Source organism: Quercus robur, chromosome 12 (genome assembly GCF_932294415.1).
Source record: "Quercus robur chromosome 12, dhQueRobu3.1, whole genome shotgun sequence".
Taxonomy (NCBI): domain Eukaryota; kingdom Viridiplantae; phylum Streptophyta; class Magnoliopsida; order Fagales; family Fagaceae; genus Quercus; species Quercus robur.
Window position 1 is genome coordinate 3,212,084 of NC_065545.1, and position 19,061 is coordinate 3,231,144.

Genomic DNA, 19,061 nt, shown 5'->3' on the forward strand with positions numbered 1-19,061 from the left:
AGGTGAAGTAGGGTCACCTTCTGGATGACTTCACATCTTGGAAAAGATTATCCACACTTGCTGATAAGCTTCGTGATTTGCTGCAATACTATGTTTGGTTGAATGAAAATAAATAAATAAATAGGGTCAGGTAATCATTTATTTTGAAAAAAAAATATGAAAAATTAAAAAATTGTCAAAATAATTAATTACTATTTCGTTTTTCTATAAAAAGTTTTTTAATTCTAAAATAGTTTACTAACTTATACCTTAAACGCACGCTTTAATAAATCTCAATTAAATACATACAAAAAGAGAAAGAAAAGAAAATATATGTTCGATGCAAAGAAAAGAGAATGGATAGGAAAGAATATATTTTACACTTTTATTTTTTTAATTATAAAATAGTAGGAATATAAAAGTAATTTTACAAAAAAATCTAAACTTTTATAGAGTATTAGAGTAATTGAAAAAAAAAATGGCAAATTCACAAAAACCTTTTCCATTCGTCTCTTTTTATTTCCTCATTTTCATTTTAACCAAATAAAAGAAATCTTTTTTTTTTTTCCTTCCTTCCTCTTCCATGCAACCAAACATAACCTTAGAGGAAGTTGACGGTGATAGAATGAAACGATGAATGAGTAGCGGAATTTTTACTTCGTTTGTTTATTTTTATATTATTTTACCGTGGGTGGAAGAGAGTTGGTTTGGCTGAGAATATTGAGGCGCCTCTAATCATTTTGATTCTCTAATCCCGAGACCAATCGTGTGATTTGTGAAACATGTTCAATCTTCTCATCTGAACCCGTTTACCGACAAGTGGCCTACAATTCGTGTGCCGAAATCAAAGAAAATTAGACTTTTACGAAAAGTAAATACTACATGACAAAGGGTGTTTGCCACTTTGAGTAAGACCATTTTCATAATAAATTTTTTAATTTTTTTTTTAATTTTTTGTTAACCAGGTGCGCTCACGTATTAGTTAAAGAAGAATTTAATGGATTTTACTGTATTAGAAAACAACAAAAATAATGATTTAAAAATTATCTCTCAATGGTATATCCAGGTAATAATTCCAGCAATTTTTTTCTTCTCTTTCCATATGCTCTAAGTTAAATTTGTACAAAATTTAACTAATCTATTATATAGGTTATTATACATAATTTAAACAATTCATGATCTAAAATTTTACTAAATTAAAAAAAAAAAAAAGGACAAAGTTTCTTTCGAAACCCTCTAAACTCTTTTTACATTTTTTATTGAATATAAATTTTGATAAATCAACGTTAGATTGCAATTTTTTTATAAAACACTTCATACTTGCAAAATTTCAAGAATATCAAATATTAATAATTATATAATCAATCAATATTTTAATTTAATTTAATTTTTTTTAGTTTTAAGTTATGTATAAAAAAAAAAGGTTAATGATTCGAATAGTAATTAATATCCTATTTGAAAAAAATTTGACATGTATGTTAAAAACATAAAAAATATATATAATTTAACGGTTAAAAATTCAAGATATGTAATCATATTAATTTTCAAGTAAAAATTTAAAGGATTTTTCTTTGAAGAGAAACTTAAAGAGAGAAACTTTTGGGTTTGACTTACCTCCAATATTTTTTTAACTGTAATATCTTTTTATTTTAATGAGAAACTGTTACATTATTCACTAACTAAATAAAATATAAAAATATAAATTCACTATTATTTGTCATTTTTATTTAAAACCAAACAAAATGTCTAATAAAAAAAATGTGCTAAAAGTAAACCAGACCGAAACCTTTTATCGCAAGAGATATACATCACATAATGGATCTACTATCTGAACCATATACTCCAACCACCTATCCCTATACTTTTCTTTCCGCTCTCGTAGTTCCTTCCATGTTCCAATCCAATAATAATAGTCTTTTCAGATATCACCAGTGAAAATGAAAGCTATTTCAGTACAAAAAAGCAAAGAGTCTTCATCTTCTTTTGAAATTACTACATACAACACTAAACATACGTACGTAAGCGAGGACAATCAAGAAGGCTGGTCCCCACTTCTATCCTGTTGGTCGCTTTTTATTATTTTTCATTTCCTTTCACATATTTCCCTTTCTGGGAGAGGACAATGAGCAAAGTTGCGAGGGCAAGACACTACCTATCAATTATTGGGAAAGAATTGCAATTTGCAATACAGGACAGACTAATTAAGCAAAACCACTGACCCTCCAAACCAAAATAGCTGGTTGACGGTGCTATTATTGGCCCTTCATAAATTAAGATAACTAATCAAAATTAGTAATATACTTTAAAATTCTACTACGATGGAATTTTTTTTTTTTTTTTTTTTTGAGAAACATGATGGGAATATATAATACTATAAGCTTGCTATTATCTGATTGAGGACCATTTAAGATGGGTACCTTTCTTATTTATTTATCTATTTATAGAGTTTTAACTTATAGGCGTTTGTTTCTGTAACTTTTACTCTTTATTATCAGATTAAGACACTAATTGATTTTTAGTGTAGGCAAAAATTAAATCTCAAATTTCTTATTTAATTATCAAAAATTTTACCAGTTGAGTTAATTAGAACCCATAAGATGGGTATTTCCGTACCTATATACGAATATCTTACGCAATGTATGTCTTGGATTGATTCTGATATTTACCCAAGAATTTCAAGACCATCAGAGTGCAAACTATGCAACAGCAAGCATGTTATTTTATGTCATGTGCCCAAGCCATGTTGGAAAACTTTCTTGAACCCATTTGCATTAATTATATTGGCAAAATTTATATACAATACTTAAGCGTTATTCTTTAAATTCCCTTTTAAAAATTCAGACATGTAGTTACTTAACTAAAAATACACTTTCATCCCATAAGAAAAAAAATGCATATGGCTAAAAAAAGAAGGTATATATGGCTGAAAATTACACTACCTAATTATACTCTAATTTTTTCACTTGCTTTGTTTGTTTAGGCAAAAATGTTTTCTAGAAAATGAGACATTTTCCAAAAATTATTTTCTGTAAAATTATCTTATTTTTCTATATTTAATAACCTTAAATGAGTTGGAAAATCAATCTTCTAACTTCTCTTATTTATCTTTCTGCAAGATAGAGTTTTTCAACAAAATTTGATGGAAAAAAATCTTTAAAAATAAGCCATATTTTTTTTTTTTGACTAAAGATATATATAGTTTTCCTTTGACTTAGGGGCCGTTTGGTATTGTTGTTTGTATACAAGGATAGGTTGTAATAATGAAGTTTTGAGTTTGGAGAATATGGTTTTATAAAGTGAAAATTCAAGTTCTGGAATTTTCTAAGTGAAAATTCAAAAATCTAATATTTTCTGGAATTTTCTAGTGATTGTTCAGAAAGGTTAAAAATGTTTCAATCTTTGTTAATCGTTTTACGAAAAAATAACTAACTCTCCATACGTGCCTTTTCATGAAACATACGTGCCTTTTCATGAACAGAGGCTTATGTTCACTTGAAAGATAACTAACTCTCTATAGGTGCATTTTCATGAAACATAACCCTATGGGTATAAATAAAGGTTTTTATTCACTTGAAAAATAACACAAGAAACACAAAAAATCCTGTGGTCATTCTCCAGAATTGCTATCTGTAAAACCTAACATCTTGGTTGTATCTTGGGGACAAATTTGTGATAACTCTTTAACAACAAAAATGTGGGGAGCAAATATTGTCTAAGGAAAACGATATAGTGCCTCCAAGTTATCTATTTTTTGTTTTTCTTTTGTGTTAACCTTATTCTTCTATTATTATTTTGTGTAATATCTCCAACAAAAAAAAAAAAAATGTGTTAAAATACATGTAATGTTGTTTAAAATTTGAAAATGACCGTATTTTTTTTTATATTGAAAAACACGAAAAACTGAAAAACTATCTTTTTCTATTGAAACAAATAAAGTGTTGGGTGGATGGGAAAACTATCTTTTTCTATTGAGACAAATAAAGTGTTGGGTGGACGAGTCTTTACTCTTTAGTCTCTAGCTACACCTAAGTGATGCTGAAAAATGAGCCAGTCTATATTCCGTATAGGGAAAAATAATGTTAAAAGTGGAAGACAAAAGTTAACAAGAACAAAAGTTGAAAGTCATGATATAATTGTAAAGGAACATGGGAGGTGACGAAGAAAGCATCATCAATTAAAAAAAGGAAGAAATAAATCTTCCTTTCTTGATGAAAAACCTTATCGTTTGGGCTCCATGATAGGAAAAATCCAAATTCATTAAACAATACTTCAAACCATATGATCAATCAAAGTACAAAAAGGGAGCACTCTGATTCAACAACTTTATTTTAAATTTTTATTTTTTTTTAGGAACCTATTCAACAATTTTTATATATCACTCTTTTTAACACTGCATAATGAGTCATCCGTACTATTTGAGTTTTGATCATTGATGAGTGACATAATGCTCTTTTTATTCTCGAAAAGTATTGCACGAAACGAACGACCAAAAGAGCTTTGATATTGGATGTAATTTCACAGTTCGACTCGTTAAGCAAAAATCTAAACAGGTGTAAAGGTAATAATTGACAAGAAAGTTAACCACAGCTCGTAAATTATCAGACAATTACAAGCAATTAGTTGTCATTTCTCACAGCAACAAAATTCAAGTAGATGGTCAAGATCTATTAGTAACTGCTTGAAATGTTGTTTATAAAAAAGAAAAATCAAGAAACAATATGTATGCAAAGAAATCTCCTAATTAAAACAGAAATATTTCTCTTGACTTTTGCACCCAAAAAAAAAAAAAAAAAAAAGCTTGATTTTTTATTTAAGCCTCAGAGTGTCGGTGAGAGACAACACACCAAAGTTAAATAATTTTTATTATTATTTATTTTTGAAGATTTCATTGACAATATGTGAGCGCAACCATAATATGCCCGATTGACAACCTATGTGATCAGAAAACTAATATTTTACTGTAAATACTAGTTATAGGCTTGTGAGTTACACGGTTTTATGAAAAAGCTTATAACATAAATGTATAAATAATTATATATTTTAATAGATTCAATAAAGATAAAAGATAAAATAATCAAGTGTAAATAATTATCTCACTAAAATAAGGGATAAGATTTCTTCCTAAAACTAAATTAAATTAATAATTCCAAATTGAATTTTAAATTGACAATTATTTAAAAAAACGTACTAAACAATTGATAAATCTAAAATTAATATAATCTTGATAATATTATAAATTAAAATTAAAATTAATAATTCAAGAATACACGTGTAGAACATCTTGATAATTTGACGTAACATAAAAATCAAATAAGAAAATTGTTAAAATTAATCTATTAATTCTAACCATATTTAATCATTAATTCTAAGACCTTAACCCTAAACATATAAATTAGATCAAAGGTAAGAAAATTAGTTTAAACAAAAGGCAACCAATACACAGAACCTAATCAATTTAATAAAAACAAAATACAAAAACAAAGAAGGAGCCTTTAGAAACTTGACAATGTTTTCGAATGTTTTGAATTCATTAATTAAAATCACATGAAAACAAAAAACTAATAATAACACTAAAGAAAATAAACAAAATGAAAATAATAATAATAAAAGAAGAAAGAATGCATACCTACATTGTCATGGGATTTAGGTATTTACATATTGAAATAAGCTTCACTCCAAAAAGGATATATAGGATTATATATATTGGTAGAGTTCCATTTGAAATATAATTCATTTAAATCTTATTGAAATTAAAGATATCTAATCAATGTGTATGTTTTTATCCCGTAAAAATTGGAATTAAAAAAAAGGTCATATGAATAGAATGAAAAAAAAAAGTTTTTTATTTTATTTTAATTTTTTTAGAATACTAAATATTTTTAACACACACACACGGGGAGAGGGGAGAAGGTTTTTTAAAGAAACTTACAATGGTGTATATCCAAAAGAGCCTAACTCTTGGATACATAACACAGACTTTAAATCTCTTTTACTCACACTCATTTTTCAATATCATTCAACATAATGTAACATATAAAAAATTTAAAAAAAAAAATTATTTAAAAAAGAGAGAGAAAGAGAATGTGGTTGATAGGTATAAGGAGTTTTGATATAAATATATATATATATATATATTTAAATGTCATCAATGTAGAAATTATCAAATTAATGAAGATATATACTGTTTTTTGGAATAAATAGAGATTATTAAATTATTAGAGATATATACTGTTTCTTGGGATAGATTTATATTAATCACCTTTTGAAGAATTTGGATTGTGTTTATCCCTTAATAATCAAGTTTTGTAGCTTGATATTCTGATAAAATAATATTAATTTAATAATATTAAATTTTTGAAAATTTAGATGATAAATATTATCTAAATTAAATTTTTGTATGTTAAATATTATCCCTTAATTTAAGAAATATATCCTAACAAAAAAAATATTAATCTAATTTTATTTAATGATAAGAATGAATTAGAATCCTGGTAGTATACTATTCCTTTTTAGTTCTTTAAAAATCTAAAAATTTAATAAAATTTTTACAATTTGGCGAAGTCACGTGGCACAGCCACAGTATCTAAACCCAACTTTTATTATATATAATAACTATCATTATACCCGTGCGATGCGCAGTTTAATCAAAATTTATATGTAAATAATTTTTTTTATTAATTTACTTAAAATAAATAATAAAAATAAATGAATATTTTATTTTTAAGTTACATAATGAATGTATGTTGTGTGAAACTAAGGTACCATAATATGCATATATATATATATATATATATAATTGAATGGAAAATAGTAGAGGTACCTAAAATATATAAATATATATATATATATATATAAATAATGATTTTCAATAATACATTGAACTTTAAGGCTCAATTAATCACATATATTTAAATGGAAAACTCTTGAATTTAATAATTAAAAACTATCCGAAACAATAATTGAAATATGTTTAAGTGAAACCTTAATTCAATAATTAAGAACAATCTAAATTATTAAACATTTAAAAATTCGAAGTGTAGAGAGACTCACATGAGAATTTAATTTTTGTCCTTGAAAGCATGGAAGAATGTACTGAAACTCGAGTGAGTTTCACCCTACCAAGTTTAAGTTTAAACTTAAAGTTTAAGTCTTGTGCGTAGCATGCTACATGTGTGTGTATATGCATGAAAAATGATCTATATTTAATATTTATTGTAGAAAAGAGGTGGTGTAGTCTTACCCCTGTCTAGTTAATTCTTATTATAATTCCTTTGTGTAGCATGTGAATATGCATGAAAAATGATCAGAATTTAACATATATTGTAGAAAAGAGGTAGTGTAGTCTAACCTCTATCTAGCTAATTCTTATTATAATTCCTTCGTGTAGCGTGTGAATATGTATGAAAAATTATTTGAATTTAACATATATTGAATGGAAGATGGTAGAGGTACCTAATATATATATATATATATAATGATTTTCAATAATACATTGAACTTTAAGGCTCAATTAATCACATACATTTAAATGGAAAACCCTTGAATTTAATAATTAAAAACTATTCGAAACAATAATTGAAATAATGTTTAAGTGAAACCTCAATTCAATAATTAAGAACAATCTAAATTATTAAACATTTAAAAATTTGAAGTAGAGAGAGACTCACATGAGAATTTAATTTTTGTCCTTAAAAGCATGAAAGAAGGCACTGAAACTCGAGTGAGTTTCATTATACCAAGTTTAAGTTTAAACTTAAAGTTTAAGTCTTGTGCATTGCATGCTACATGTGTGTGTATATGCATGAAAAATTATCTAAATTTAATATTTATTGTAGAAAAGAGGTGGTGTAGTCTTACCATTGTCTAGTTAATTCTTATTATAATTCCTTTGTGTAGCATGTGAATATACATGAAAAATTATTTGAATTTAACATATATTGTAGGAAAAAGGTGGTGTAGTCTTACCTCTATCTAGTTAATTCTTATTATAATTATTTTGTATAGCGTATGAATATGCATGAAAAATTATTTGAATTTAACATATATTGTAGAAAAGAGGTGGTGTAGTCTTATCCCTGTCTAGCTAATTCTTATTATAGTCCATTTGTTTTGCAAGGAGGTAGAAAACCCCTCTTTTATATTTATATATTTATATATATATATATATATATAAAAGTTAGCGTTAATATATAATAGCTAAGATATTAATCTTTGGAAATGGTATCTCATATGGATTAGTATTTCAATTGTGGGTTTTGGTAGTTAGAAGTTAGCGCATGGTAGTTAATAATTAGAAAATTACTTTGCAATTTTTTTAAACCAACCCCTTAAAAAAGTTTTAGAAGAGTTTAAATCACGTTAATAAATTATCTCTCTACTCATTTTTTTTTTTTAAATCATGTTAAAAAAAAGTTACTAATAAAATTATTATTAGTAAACATTTCTTAGCCTTGTCTATTTAGCCCTGTTGCCAAATTTATGTAAACTCTTTTATTTTATTTTATTTCTTTTTTTCTGAAGAATATAACACAACCAAAAACCTATAAACGATAATTTACATTCAATATAAAGAATATAATCAAAATTATTCATAATTTAAAATTAAGAAATTAACACAAATTATAAATTAAGATATAAATTTAGAAAAACAATAAAAAAAAAATAAACCTGTTTGTTTTCTCTATCACTTTGAGAGCGTTTTTTTTTTTTTTTTTTTACACGTAGTAATATAATTTAAATAAAAAGAAGGATTAGATGAAGAGTTTGGGTTGTAATTAAATTAAGATTTTTATCAATTTAGAAATTATAGGAGAAGAAGATAAGTACAAAAAAAATTATATTAATTTTTTTAAAATTCTAAAAAAATTTCTGTAATTTAGTGCAACCACTTGGCGCAACTACAGCTTCTATACCCAACTTTTATTATATAGTATATGATATGATATGATATAATTTAAAATGATGAAAATCAAGGAATTATATATGTAGAAGTAAAGGTCACAATGTTTGATATGATTTGCAAACACAATAGAATTTGTTAGAGGTTAACCCAGAATTTGCAAACACAATTATATGTAGATTTGCTTAACCCAAAATGCCTTGGTTTATTATTCATGTCAAGACAGGTTGACCAATTTTGACATGAAAGCATGAAACCACATAACCCATATAGTATAACTGATGTAATTTCTATCAAACATAAATTTTAATTTAAATATACTTTAAGCAAAAAATTATCAATCATGTGATTAAAACTTTATGCAAAAAAATTTCATGCATAGCATGGGTTTAAGTTTAACTTGTTACATTGAAATTAGGTGGCCATGGGTAAGGGTGGGAAAATATGACATGACCTGCAAATTCGACACAACTAATCCATTTATAAACAAGTCGTGAATTGAGACTAAACAGGTTCGGGTCATATTTAGGTCGATACAATTGACCTGTTTAATAAACATGTCGTATTCGGGTTCAACATGCGAACTCATTTGACCTATTTGACTTGTTTAGCTTATAAAGATATGAGTTTTTGATATTATTATTTTGTTATTATTGCTTAATTTATTATTGTAATTATATGTTTATTACTATATTTATTGATATAATTGTATTTTAATTTTAGATATATGAGAATTGATAATAGATTATTCAAGTCAAGTATGACCCATTAATTAAATAGATTATTTGTATTGGCATTTATATGACTTGTTAATTAAACGAGTTAAATGTGTCAGGTCAGGTTAACTTATTTAATAAACAAGTTGTATTAGGTTTGAAAATTCTTGACACATTTACTAAACAGGTGAAATTTAGATAAACCCATAAAGCCGAGTACACATAATTCGACACGTACCCAAACCACTCAATGACTTAAATGTTGTTAGCCCAACTCTGTCCTCAGCTGTATAAGTAGACGTTTCTATTGGAAGGTTTTAAAGCAGCTGCAGCCAATGCCTAGACGCTACAGAGTGGCTGAAAGAGACAAGTAATTATTGTTTTCACTTTTCTAGTCAAATTTTGAGATATTCAGGGACCACGGCTAGACGCTGGAGCCACAACGTAGTTTGTTTAAATCAATTTGTATAAGTGGTGCGCATTTTTGACCGCCAGTCAGTGCATGCTGTCCTTGTCTTGGGTTCTTTCATTGTGTTGAGTCAAATTACTAGGGCCTGTTACAGCCATTGGATTTTTCCTCCCGTAGTAAATCATGCTTTGCTCCTTATACCATCCTTGATTATAAATTTTTTTTTTTTTTCTTTTTTTTTTGGTGTGATATATCTCTCTCATTTCAGCAAAAAGAATAGGTTGCTGATTTTTTTTTAAAAAAAATTATCTTTTTAATGAGAGTGTTAAGACTTAAGACTTTATCCAAATTATTTCTTAGATGTGTGTAGTTTTTTTATCCCACACACATCAGATAATTATAGATAAGAATCTTTTTGTGAAAGTTTAAAAATACTGGCGAGAAGTTTTGAATCTAAGATCTCATAAGCTGGCTCTTATGTTTCATTAACAATTTGTTTACCTTTTGGCTTGTATACTAGCACTTTTTTCCCTCAAAACATCTTAGTCAGATCGTTGTAAACAGAATAGCATACGTATCACGGAACCATTTGATATCACACAATTGAGCCAATTACGTGGTTTTTACCGCAAACACAAGTTAAAACGACTAGAAGGCGTGGAGGACATAGAAACAACTACATTTATGTTCAGTAACATCATCGAGCAATTCTATTGAAGTGCCAAGACAAAGAAAATGAGAAGAGGAAGTACAAACAACAAAGATGATTGCTTGGAGAGATTCACAGATAATGTAAGTTGTCGTTTTAAAGAGAAACAAGAACACCCATAATACACTTAAAAAGTGTATTGCTATGCAATTCAACCTTTTCACACTCGTAAAGCCAAAAGGGTGTCTGGCCATTTTGTTTGTTTGGCTCAAAGCCAACAAAAAAAAAAAAAAAGTGCCTCAAAGGTCATTTGATGATTAAATCATCTATCGCCCTTTCCCACTAAACAAAACAGAAAGTTTTGCTGGCCATTGACTGCAGCTTTAAATATTTGGTCCTAATGCAATTATTTTATGACAGTACTTTGTAATAATCTATTAAAAATCTTTTAGTGCAAGTTTGTGTCACAACGCAGTATTGAATAATTTGCACCAGTCAAATATGTCATTTACTGAACCACTTCTTTAAAGTACCCTGAAGTGTCTGAAAACCTAATCTCTAGCGTTCACTTTCCTTTGCCCTCGACTTTTTCTTTGTTTAACACAAGTTGTATATCAGCAGCAAATAATAAGAGGTGATTTTATGTTAGAAATGTAAAAAAATATCTGACATTATTTGGTCTCTTTTATATATATTAAAAAGCAAAGTAACTGGAAGTTAAATATAATTAAAAAAAAATCGAACACACATACAATTATTAGTGGATAAATTCAATAGTACTCAGTAATCATTATCAGATAAACCCAGTAAACATCACCAAGGACCTTACTTAAATTGCTGGTCACGCATTATCAGATAAACCTAGTAATCATTTATTTTGGGTAAACCCCACAGAAAATAGTCCTTTGCCCAGGTGCTACAGGATTTGAAGTATTTTCATTTTTCAAGGTCGATATTGATTTGGCCCAATACTTCAAGAAAAGTGTGCGCAATAAACTTTTGGCTATGCACGAATAGATTAGACCTCTGTTATGGCTGCTATGAGTGTACGTGTGACTTACTCTTTATAATGGGGTTGTACCGACCCATTCGAAGTTATAATGGGGTTGTACCGACCCATTAAGTCATAACATGGCTTCAGGGCCCAAAATTGAATGTCATAATAAAATTTTGCCTAGTTGGATGAATAAAATATTACTAAACGAAAACTTAGGAGAATATAAGAAAGTGAAACAAAAAAGTGAAAGCAAGTATAGTACAGTGGTCTGAATTTTCCAAGCAACATAGACACAAGTAGGATGTAAACAAAGTGAAGGCCTATTCATTTATTTTATTTTAAATACAAGTCAAATTTAAGCTCATTACTAAACAAGATTATATGTTTAAATTTGATTTTTTTTTTTTTTTTTTTTTCATTTTTCTTTTTTTAGACAAGCTCAAATTTGTTTATGGACTACTTGAATAATTTTTTTTTCTATATATAATAAAACCATGACATAAATTTTTTAGTTTTTCACAAATCTATGAATTTTTATTATGAATGAATTGTTAATATAAGTAATAAGTCACAAATAATAATTTGAAATCATATGAACATATTACAAACTTATACAATTCAATCTCAAGTCTATTATTTAGACAAGTATACGAATAAAATTATAATATTATATATAATTTAAATTAAGTCTCATATTTACGAGCTTGTTCATGAACATATTATTATGTTTGAACTTGATTTGTTTAATAGTCAAGCCTAAACATAGGCTTAAGCTTACCTTGTTTGCTAAACAAACAAACACAAATAAGCCTTTTCTCAACCTGAGCTCTAGCTGTTCATAAACAGCTTGGTTCGATTGACTAGTAATAGCGATGAAACCGGATTCATAAATTTGGGATTCAATTGAAGTGAACATGTATAAAATTAGAATAGAATAGAATGAGACCAAGAAACCTTAATATTCTCATGAAACAGAGGAGCTCTAACCCATTACGAGTAAAGGCCGAGATAGTGAGGCCCAATGACGGTCCTCTAAGTTCCTAGCAAACCAACGAACACGCTATTGGTTTTCCTTCTCCGTGAAAATGAGAAACACTTGCCTAGTTTGATGTTGATGAGTACTTCCCCGCAAGTCTCAGTTTAGCCCTTTTCCCTCTATATGGGCTTTTGGAAGAAAGAGATATATTAGAATAGAGAAACAAGACCAAAAGAACAGATCAGGGAACACGCTCAAGAGCCAAGTGGCCCAAGTTAATAAACCTCAACATGCAGGCAATAGCTGATTTAGGAATTCTTTTTAAGAGGTCATGAAAAAATTTAAATTATACAAAATTTAATAAAGTGATAATTTGAATATTTATTACAATTGTGAGTCAAGTCACTAAGGAGAGTATAATTGTTGTGACTGCAAAACCAAAAAAAAAATATTACTGTCGTCACCATCAAGGAAAACTGATAAATACAATATTTTTCTTGGGACCTTTTTTTAAGGGAAAAATGAAATTAGATATTATTTTCATTGAATAGGTTAAACGAGTTACAAATTTGAATGTTTAGTGATTTTTATCTTTTTGTTTTATAGTAGGCTTTTTGTTGAATAATTAGATCACTTGTTGTTGTTTGGTCTTTTTTTTTTTTTTTTTTTTTTTTTTTTGTTTGTTTGTTTGTTTGTTTATGTTTGTTGTTATTTGGGCTAATATTTATTGTTGTTATTTTTAAGTTTTTTTTGCAAAATTCTATAAAAGGGATTAAGGATTATGTTTGGGGGCAGAATTAATTTTGGAGTAACGCTATGTCCACAATATTTTTACAATAAATTTAATGCAAAAAGCTATTATTGGTGGATAAAAAAATAATATTAGTATTGAGCCCAAATTAGAATCAGTAATAGCTTACCACATTAGTAGCTCATTTGGGATCCGCTTATTTTGTTGAAATTGAAAACTTTTTGCCGAGAGTACTGTAAATAAAGGTAAAAGTTAGTTAAAATAGTATAATGAAACCCATAAATAGTACCAAAAAGTGCAGTGGGATCCATGAATAGTAGCAAAATAAGCTAAATAGTAAAATAAGTTGGCAAAAATAATCTTTGTCAAATGGACACTAGATTTATTATAAAATTATTGTGAAAATGTTGTGAATGTAGCATTATTTTTATTTTTATTGAACACGACTTTTTGTATTTCTCAAGTCAAGGTGTTCAACATATTTATTAGGGTGGTCACAATAAGTTAGTTTAACATATAATTTTTTTTTTTTTTTTTTTTTTTACAAGTGTATATATGCAATTTTTTGCAAGTCAAGGTGGTCCTGTGACAAAAGATAGACATGTTCAAGAACTTCTTTCTTATTTTTTGGTTCAAGAGATAGACACGTTCTTGAGTCTTGACTTAAGTTTGGACATATCTTATTCCATTATGAAGACAATTGGCCAACTGGCCTGTCACCCTTAACACACTACGGTACAACTCTAACATACTATGATACTACTAAAGTAACTACCACAGTTACTCTGTTTCTCCCCACTTACTAAACTTTAGGCTACCCACTACTCTTATATGTCATGGGGGTGATTGATATGAGTGCTCTTCAACGAATATACTGTGCCTTCGATGATAGCTACATCAAGGTTTCGATAGTACACTTTGTATTACACATTGTTGTTGATGAGTTCATACTATAGACGCTTTTTTATTTAGCCCCACAACAACAACAACAACAACAACAACAACAACAACAACAAAAAAAAAAAAAAAAAAAAAAACCCAATTAAACACAGAGTAGACAAACACTACTGACTAAACATCCCCTTCCCATTGATCTCACACCAAGCCAGTTGTTGCGCTTTGCGAGTCCCTTTGCAATCCCCACCTTCTTGTTTGAAGATGAAACTGAGCAGCTGTGGCCAATGTTAGAGATATATTAACCCATTAGCATAGGCCCAATCCTAATTCTACTTTGTGTGCAAGCCAAGTCTCCTACTTGTACTAGAAGTCTATTAATCTAGGGTTTAGTCTACTATATATACACATGTTATAATTCATTATAATACAGGATTTGTACTACACTATAATATATTATTGATGTAGCCCTTTAGGGTTTCCTCTGTGGATGTAGGCCGTTTGGCTGAACCACGTAACCCTCATGTGTTATTATATTTTATACTTTATGCTTTCGCTTCTGCATTCATACTAACATATTCAACATGGTGTGTCAATGCTAATATTTAACATGGTATCAGAGCCACCTTCTTATAGCCATGGTTTTCTGTCCTTATGATATATTTAAGAGCAATCTGTCTTCCTTAGTGTTTTTTTTTTTTTTTTTTTGCTGCGTTCATCTTCTCTGGCTTCCTACTGCTACCGTCAAAATTCTCCTGTATAGGCATGCCATTGTTAGAAGTCGCATCAACACTGCAAGACCATTGCCTTCCTCAAACTACTGTCACAGAGCCAAACTTCATTCAAGAGATCTTCTCAACCTTATCAAATTTCAAGATTTCATCAAACTTCCATCTTGAGTTTGAGAGGGGGTGTTAGAGATATATTAGCCCATTAGCATAGGCCCAAGCCTAATTTTACTTTGTGTGCAAGCTAAGTCTCCTACTTGTACTAGAAGTCTATTATTCTAGAGTTTAGTCTACTATATATACACATGTTATGATTCATTGTAATACAGGATTTGTACTACACTATAATATATTATTGATGTAGCCCTTTAGGGTTTCCTCCGTGGATGTAGGCCGTTAGGCTGAACTACATAACCCTCGTGTGTTATTGTGTTTTATACTTTATGCTTTCGCTTCCGTATCCATACTAGCATACTCAACATGGTGTGTCAATGCTAATATTTAACAGCCAAAAACTTAACAATCTGAATCGGACTATCTCCACCACTTTACTCACAGCGGATTTGCAAAGCGAGTCAGCACCTTCTATCACTTGCAGCATCGCTGTCTTCAGTGCCTCAATTGTTGAGTCCAAGCTAGATATTTCACCATCCGTAAGCCTCCCAACTTGCCTTACCAACGCCAAAATTGGTGGCGCCGCCACGCTTTCTTGAAGCCTCACCAATGTCTCCGTCAGCGCTCTCTCTTTCTTCCCTGTCTCAGCTTTCACTTCTTCCATTCTTAGTGTTTGCTCTGCCGTTAAGTCCTTAACTACACCATCAACTATTTTGAAAACCAAAGAAGGTTTATACCCAGCAACCCAAAGCAAGCTTCGCTCGAATGAACTCAACCATAGAGGACAGAAAAGGAGAAATACATCATTTCTAGCTATTTTGGCTTTCTCGTCATAGTATTCTTAGTAATGAGCTAGGACTTGTTGAATCAAGCTTGTTTGTTGTTGTTGGTTTGTGGTGTCCGATGAAATTGAGTGGAGAAGCTGTTTGAGGAAGCTTTGTTGGCGTACAAGCCAGCCCTTGAAAAAGTTCACAAAGTTCTCTTCAGATGGGTTCTGATGATCAGCCATCTCTGTTGAGGCAGATTTTGGGCACGCAAGAGATGTTTATATAGTTCCATTGGGATTGAATTACTTTTCTCTTTTTTTTTCGCTAGGTAAGTGCGAGGGATTGAACCTCCGAGCAGCAGGTCACTACAGAATCCGGTACCAACTCACCTAGATGCACGGTGGTGGATTGAACTACTTTGTTGCGAAGGCATACAAAGTGAAATCTGATATTAATATAATCACATAAGGTTGTGTTGGATTGGCTTCATTGGTAAGATAAGGTCTAAATTTTTGTGAGAGGTTTCATGAATGACTTTCACATGGTCAAAGGTCGAATTGAAGATGGTAGAAAGCCCCAGGATGCTTAAAAAAGAAACCTCCCGATTCGGCCTCGTGATTGTAGCCTGCTGCTAGCTTCCTGTCATGTTGTCACAATGTTGTGCTACTAACACACCCATATCATTTTAGAAAGTTCTGGAAAATATGTCATTTTATGAATAAAAAACTATCTACCTCAAAAAATTAACCCAAATCATTTTAGAAGGTTCTGGAAAATAAGTCATTTTATGAAAAATTGTCTACCTTGAAAATGGATTAAAAAATGTTTGTATATATGAGAAAAAAAAAAGTATAGTAACATTTTTTTTTTTTTTGGGTATAATTCAAACATGAAAGGACAAAGATTATTTTTCATGAAATAAAAGTGGAAAACAAATTTTGAAAATATGTCAAATTTTTATTAAGGTTATCCATTGACCAATTTTTAAGTTTCTTTTTACTAGGGTTGTAAATAAATTAAGGTGTTATGATTTATGAACAGCTCGAGCTTAGTTCGAAAAAAAGCTTATTCATGCTAACAAACAAATCAAGGTCAAACACAAATTTAGCTTTGATTATTAAACAAACCAAGTTCAAACATGATAATATATTCGTGAACATGCAGAATAGCTTATATATATATATATATATATTATTTTATATGTATACATTTTCAAAAATATACTTATATAAACATGAGAATGGATTGTGTAAGTTTTTAACTAGGTTCATATAATATCAAGCTCGTACTTGTAGTTTATTGATAATATAAACAGTTCATTTGTAGTAATATTCATAGATTTGTGAAGGGGTTAGAAATTATAGTCACGGTTTACTATATGCGGGAAAAAATAAATAGAGAAGTTAATCAAGTAGCTTGTGCACAAATTGAGCTTGTTCGACAAGAAAATGAGCCAAACTTAAACACTTAATCTTGTTTGGTCATGAGCTCGAGCTCAGCTCAAATTTGAAATAAAATTAATTAAACAAATTTGAACTTTAAATACTCAACTCGGCTCGGCTTGTTCACCGTCATACTTTTTACCCAAATTTTCTGATGCAACCAAATGTTAGAAAACTCATAAATTTTTCTTTAAAAAATGTTTTCCGTTCAAACGGACACTTTTTATTGTTTTAATTTCTGAATAAAATACCAATACTTTGTTTATATTCCTAAATATTACCGTTGTTCTTTTCTTTTGCTGGGTCTGGATTTAAGGGCCGCATTGGAAGAATATGAGCTTTTAATATTTTTTTTTTCCTGGCTGAGTAAGCAACTTAAGGCCCAAGTACTCGCTTGTTGTAGTTCACGAAGTTCTTATCGTTAAGGGACAACTGCAAGGCTGCAAGCCTATTTATCTATTTTTCTCTCTGGGCTTCACGGAGAAAGATGCAACAGTTATTTGATGATTTGCCAATATGGGAGAGAAGCGGATCAATAATGTTGTTTGTAGCATGCCCAACTTGGAGAGTGCTAGACTGGTTTTAGTAACCAATGGGCTAAAATTGTTGTTGTTGGGCTATTTCATATTGGATAAGTAGTACGCGGTAGTTGCTCGGGCTATCTTTTTCCACCCGTTACATTGCAAAACTGTATGATTATCCTCTCTTTCTTTCTTTCTTTCTTTTTCTTTTTTCTTTTTTTTTGGAAAAAAAACTGTATGATTATCTATATGTATTATTTAAAAAAATCATATAATTTATTAAAAAATTCATGTAACTAAAAATTACGCATAGATTGTCTATTCAATTGTCACATATTATGTTAGAGCAAAATAACTTCAAATATGTTTGAAGCTAAACTTTTTTTTTCCTAAATTAATAGTTATTTATTGGACCATATCGCCCACAATGGGTAAATATGTCATTTCTATAATGGTTCAATAATAAAATACCATCACCAGATTTTCCATGAAAACAGTTATAATCATATGTAATTCTCTCTTTTAGTTTAACGAAATGAAACTGTAGGGACACGATTATTTAACGGCCCAAGAATGACGTTGGGCTCGCACATGAAAGATCCCTCACAATATGAGTTGTAGAGAATGGGCTTAAAAGGCTTACCTTTGATCACGGGGCGACGGTCCATTCCTGATTTTAGGGGGACTCATGTAAGAAAGGGTTCAGCCTGAACATCCAAGCCCTACAGCGTCGTAGCCTGAGGGGTTGGACTCCTCCGAGGAGCATTAAGTTCTTCCCCTTCTTCCCTTTTTCTTTTGGCTTTCATTTCCTTTTATACTCATATTCCTCCCTCTCTCTAGGGTCCACGTGTGAGCTTTACCTTCGGTGCAGCAGACTTGTCCTATCTGCCCATACCTCAAGTGGTTGGGAGTAGACGTAAAGGTTGAATAGCTTGGTCAAAAATAGGGGCTTGTCAGGCACAGAGTTCTCTACTACAGTATGAGCAGTCTTTTCACTTATCCTATCCGTGCATTAAACTCCTCCTTGACAATTGGTCTCCTCAGATCAAGCCCTGGGCTTTGATATAGGACGGGCCTGGGCCATGAATTTTCTGGCCCACTGAAACTATCTTTGTTTAAATGAATAAAAAATAAAATATCACCACTAAAAGTTTTGTAACTCTACTCGCAATTTAACACCTCTTGATAGGGGTGTGCGCGGAGACGCCATCACCAATCC

The 19,061-nt window shown here is 29.7% G+C and overlaps 1 pseudogene; it reads right to left on the reverse strand.

Moving 5' to 3' along the window:
* Positions 1 to 15,473: 15,473 nt before the first annotated feature.
* LOC126710236 (protein RESPONSE TO ABA AND SALT 1-like) lies at positions 15,474 to 16,121 on the reverse strand (annotated as a pseudogene).
* Between the last annotated feature and the right edge of the window lie 2,940 nt (positions 16,122 to 19,061).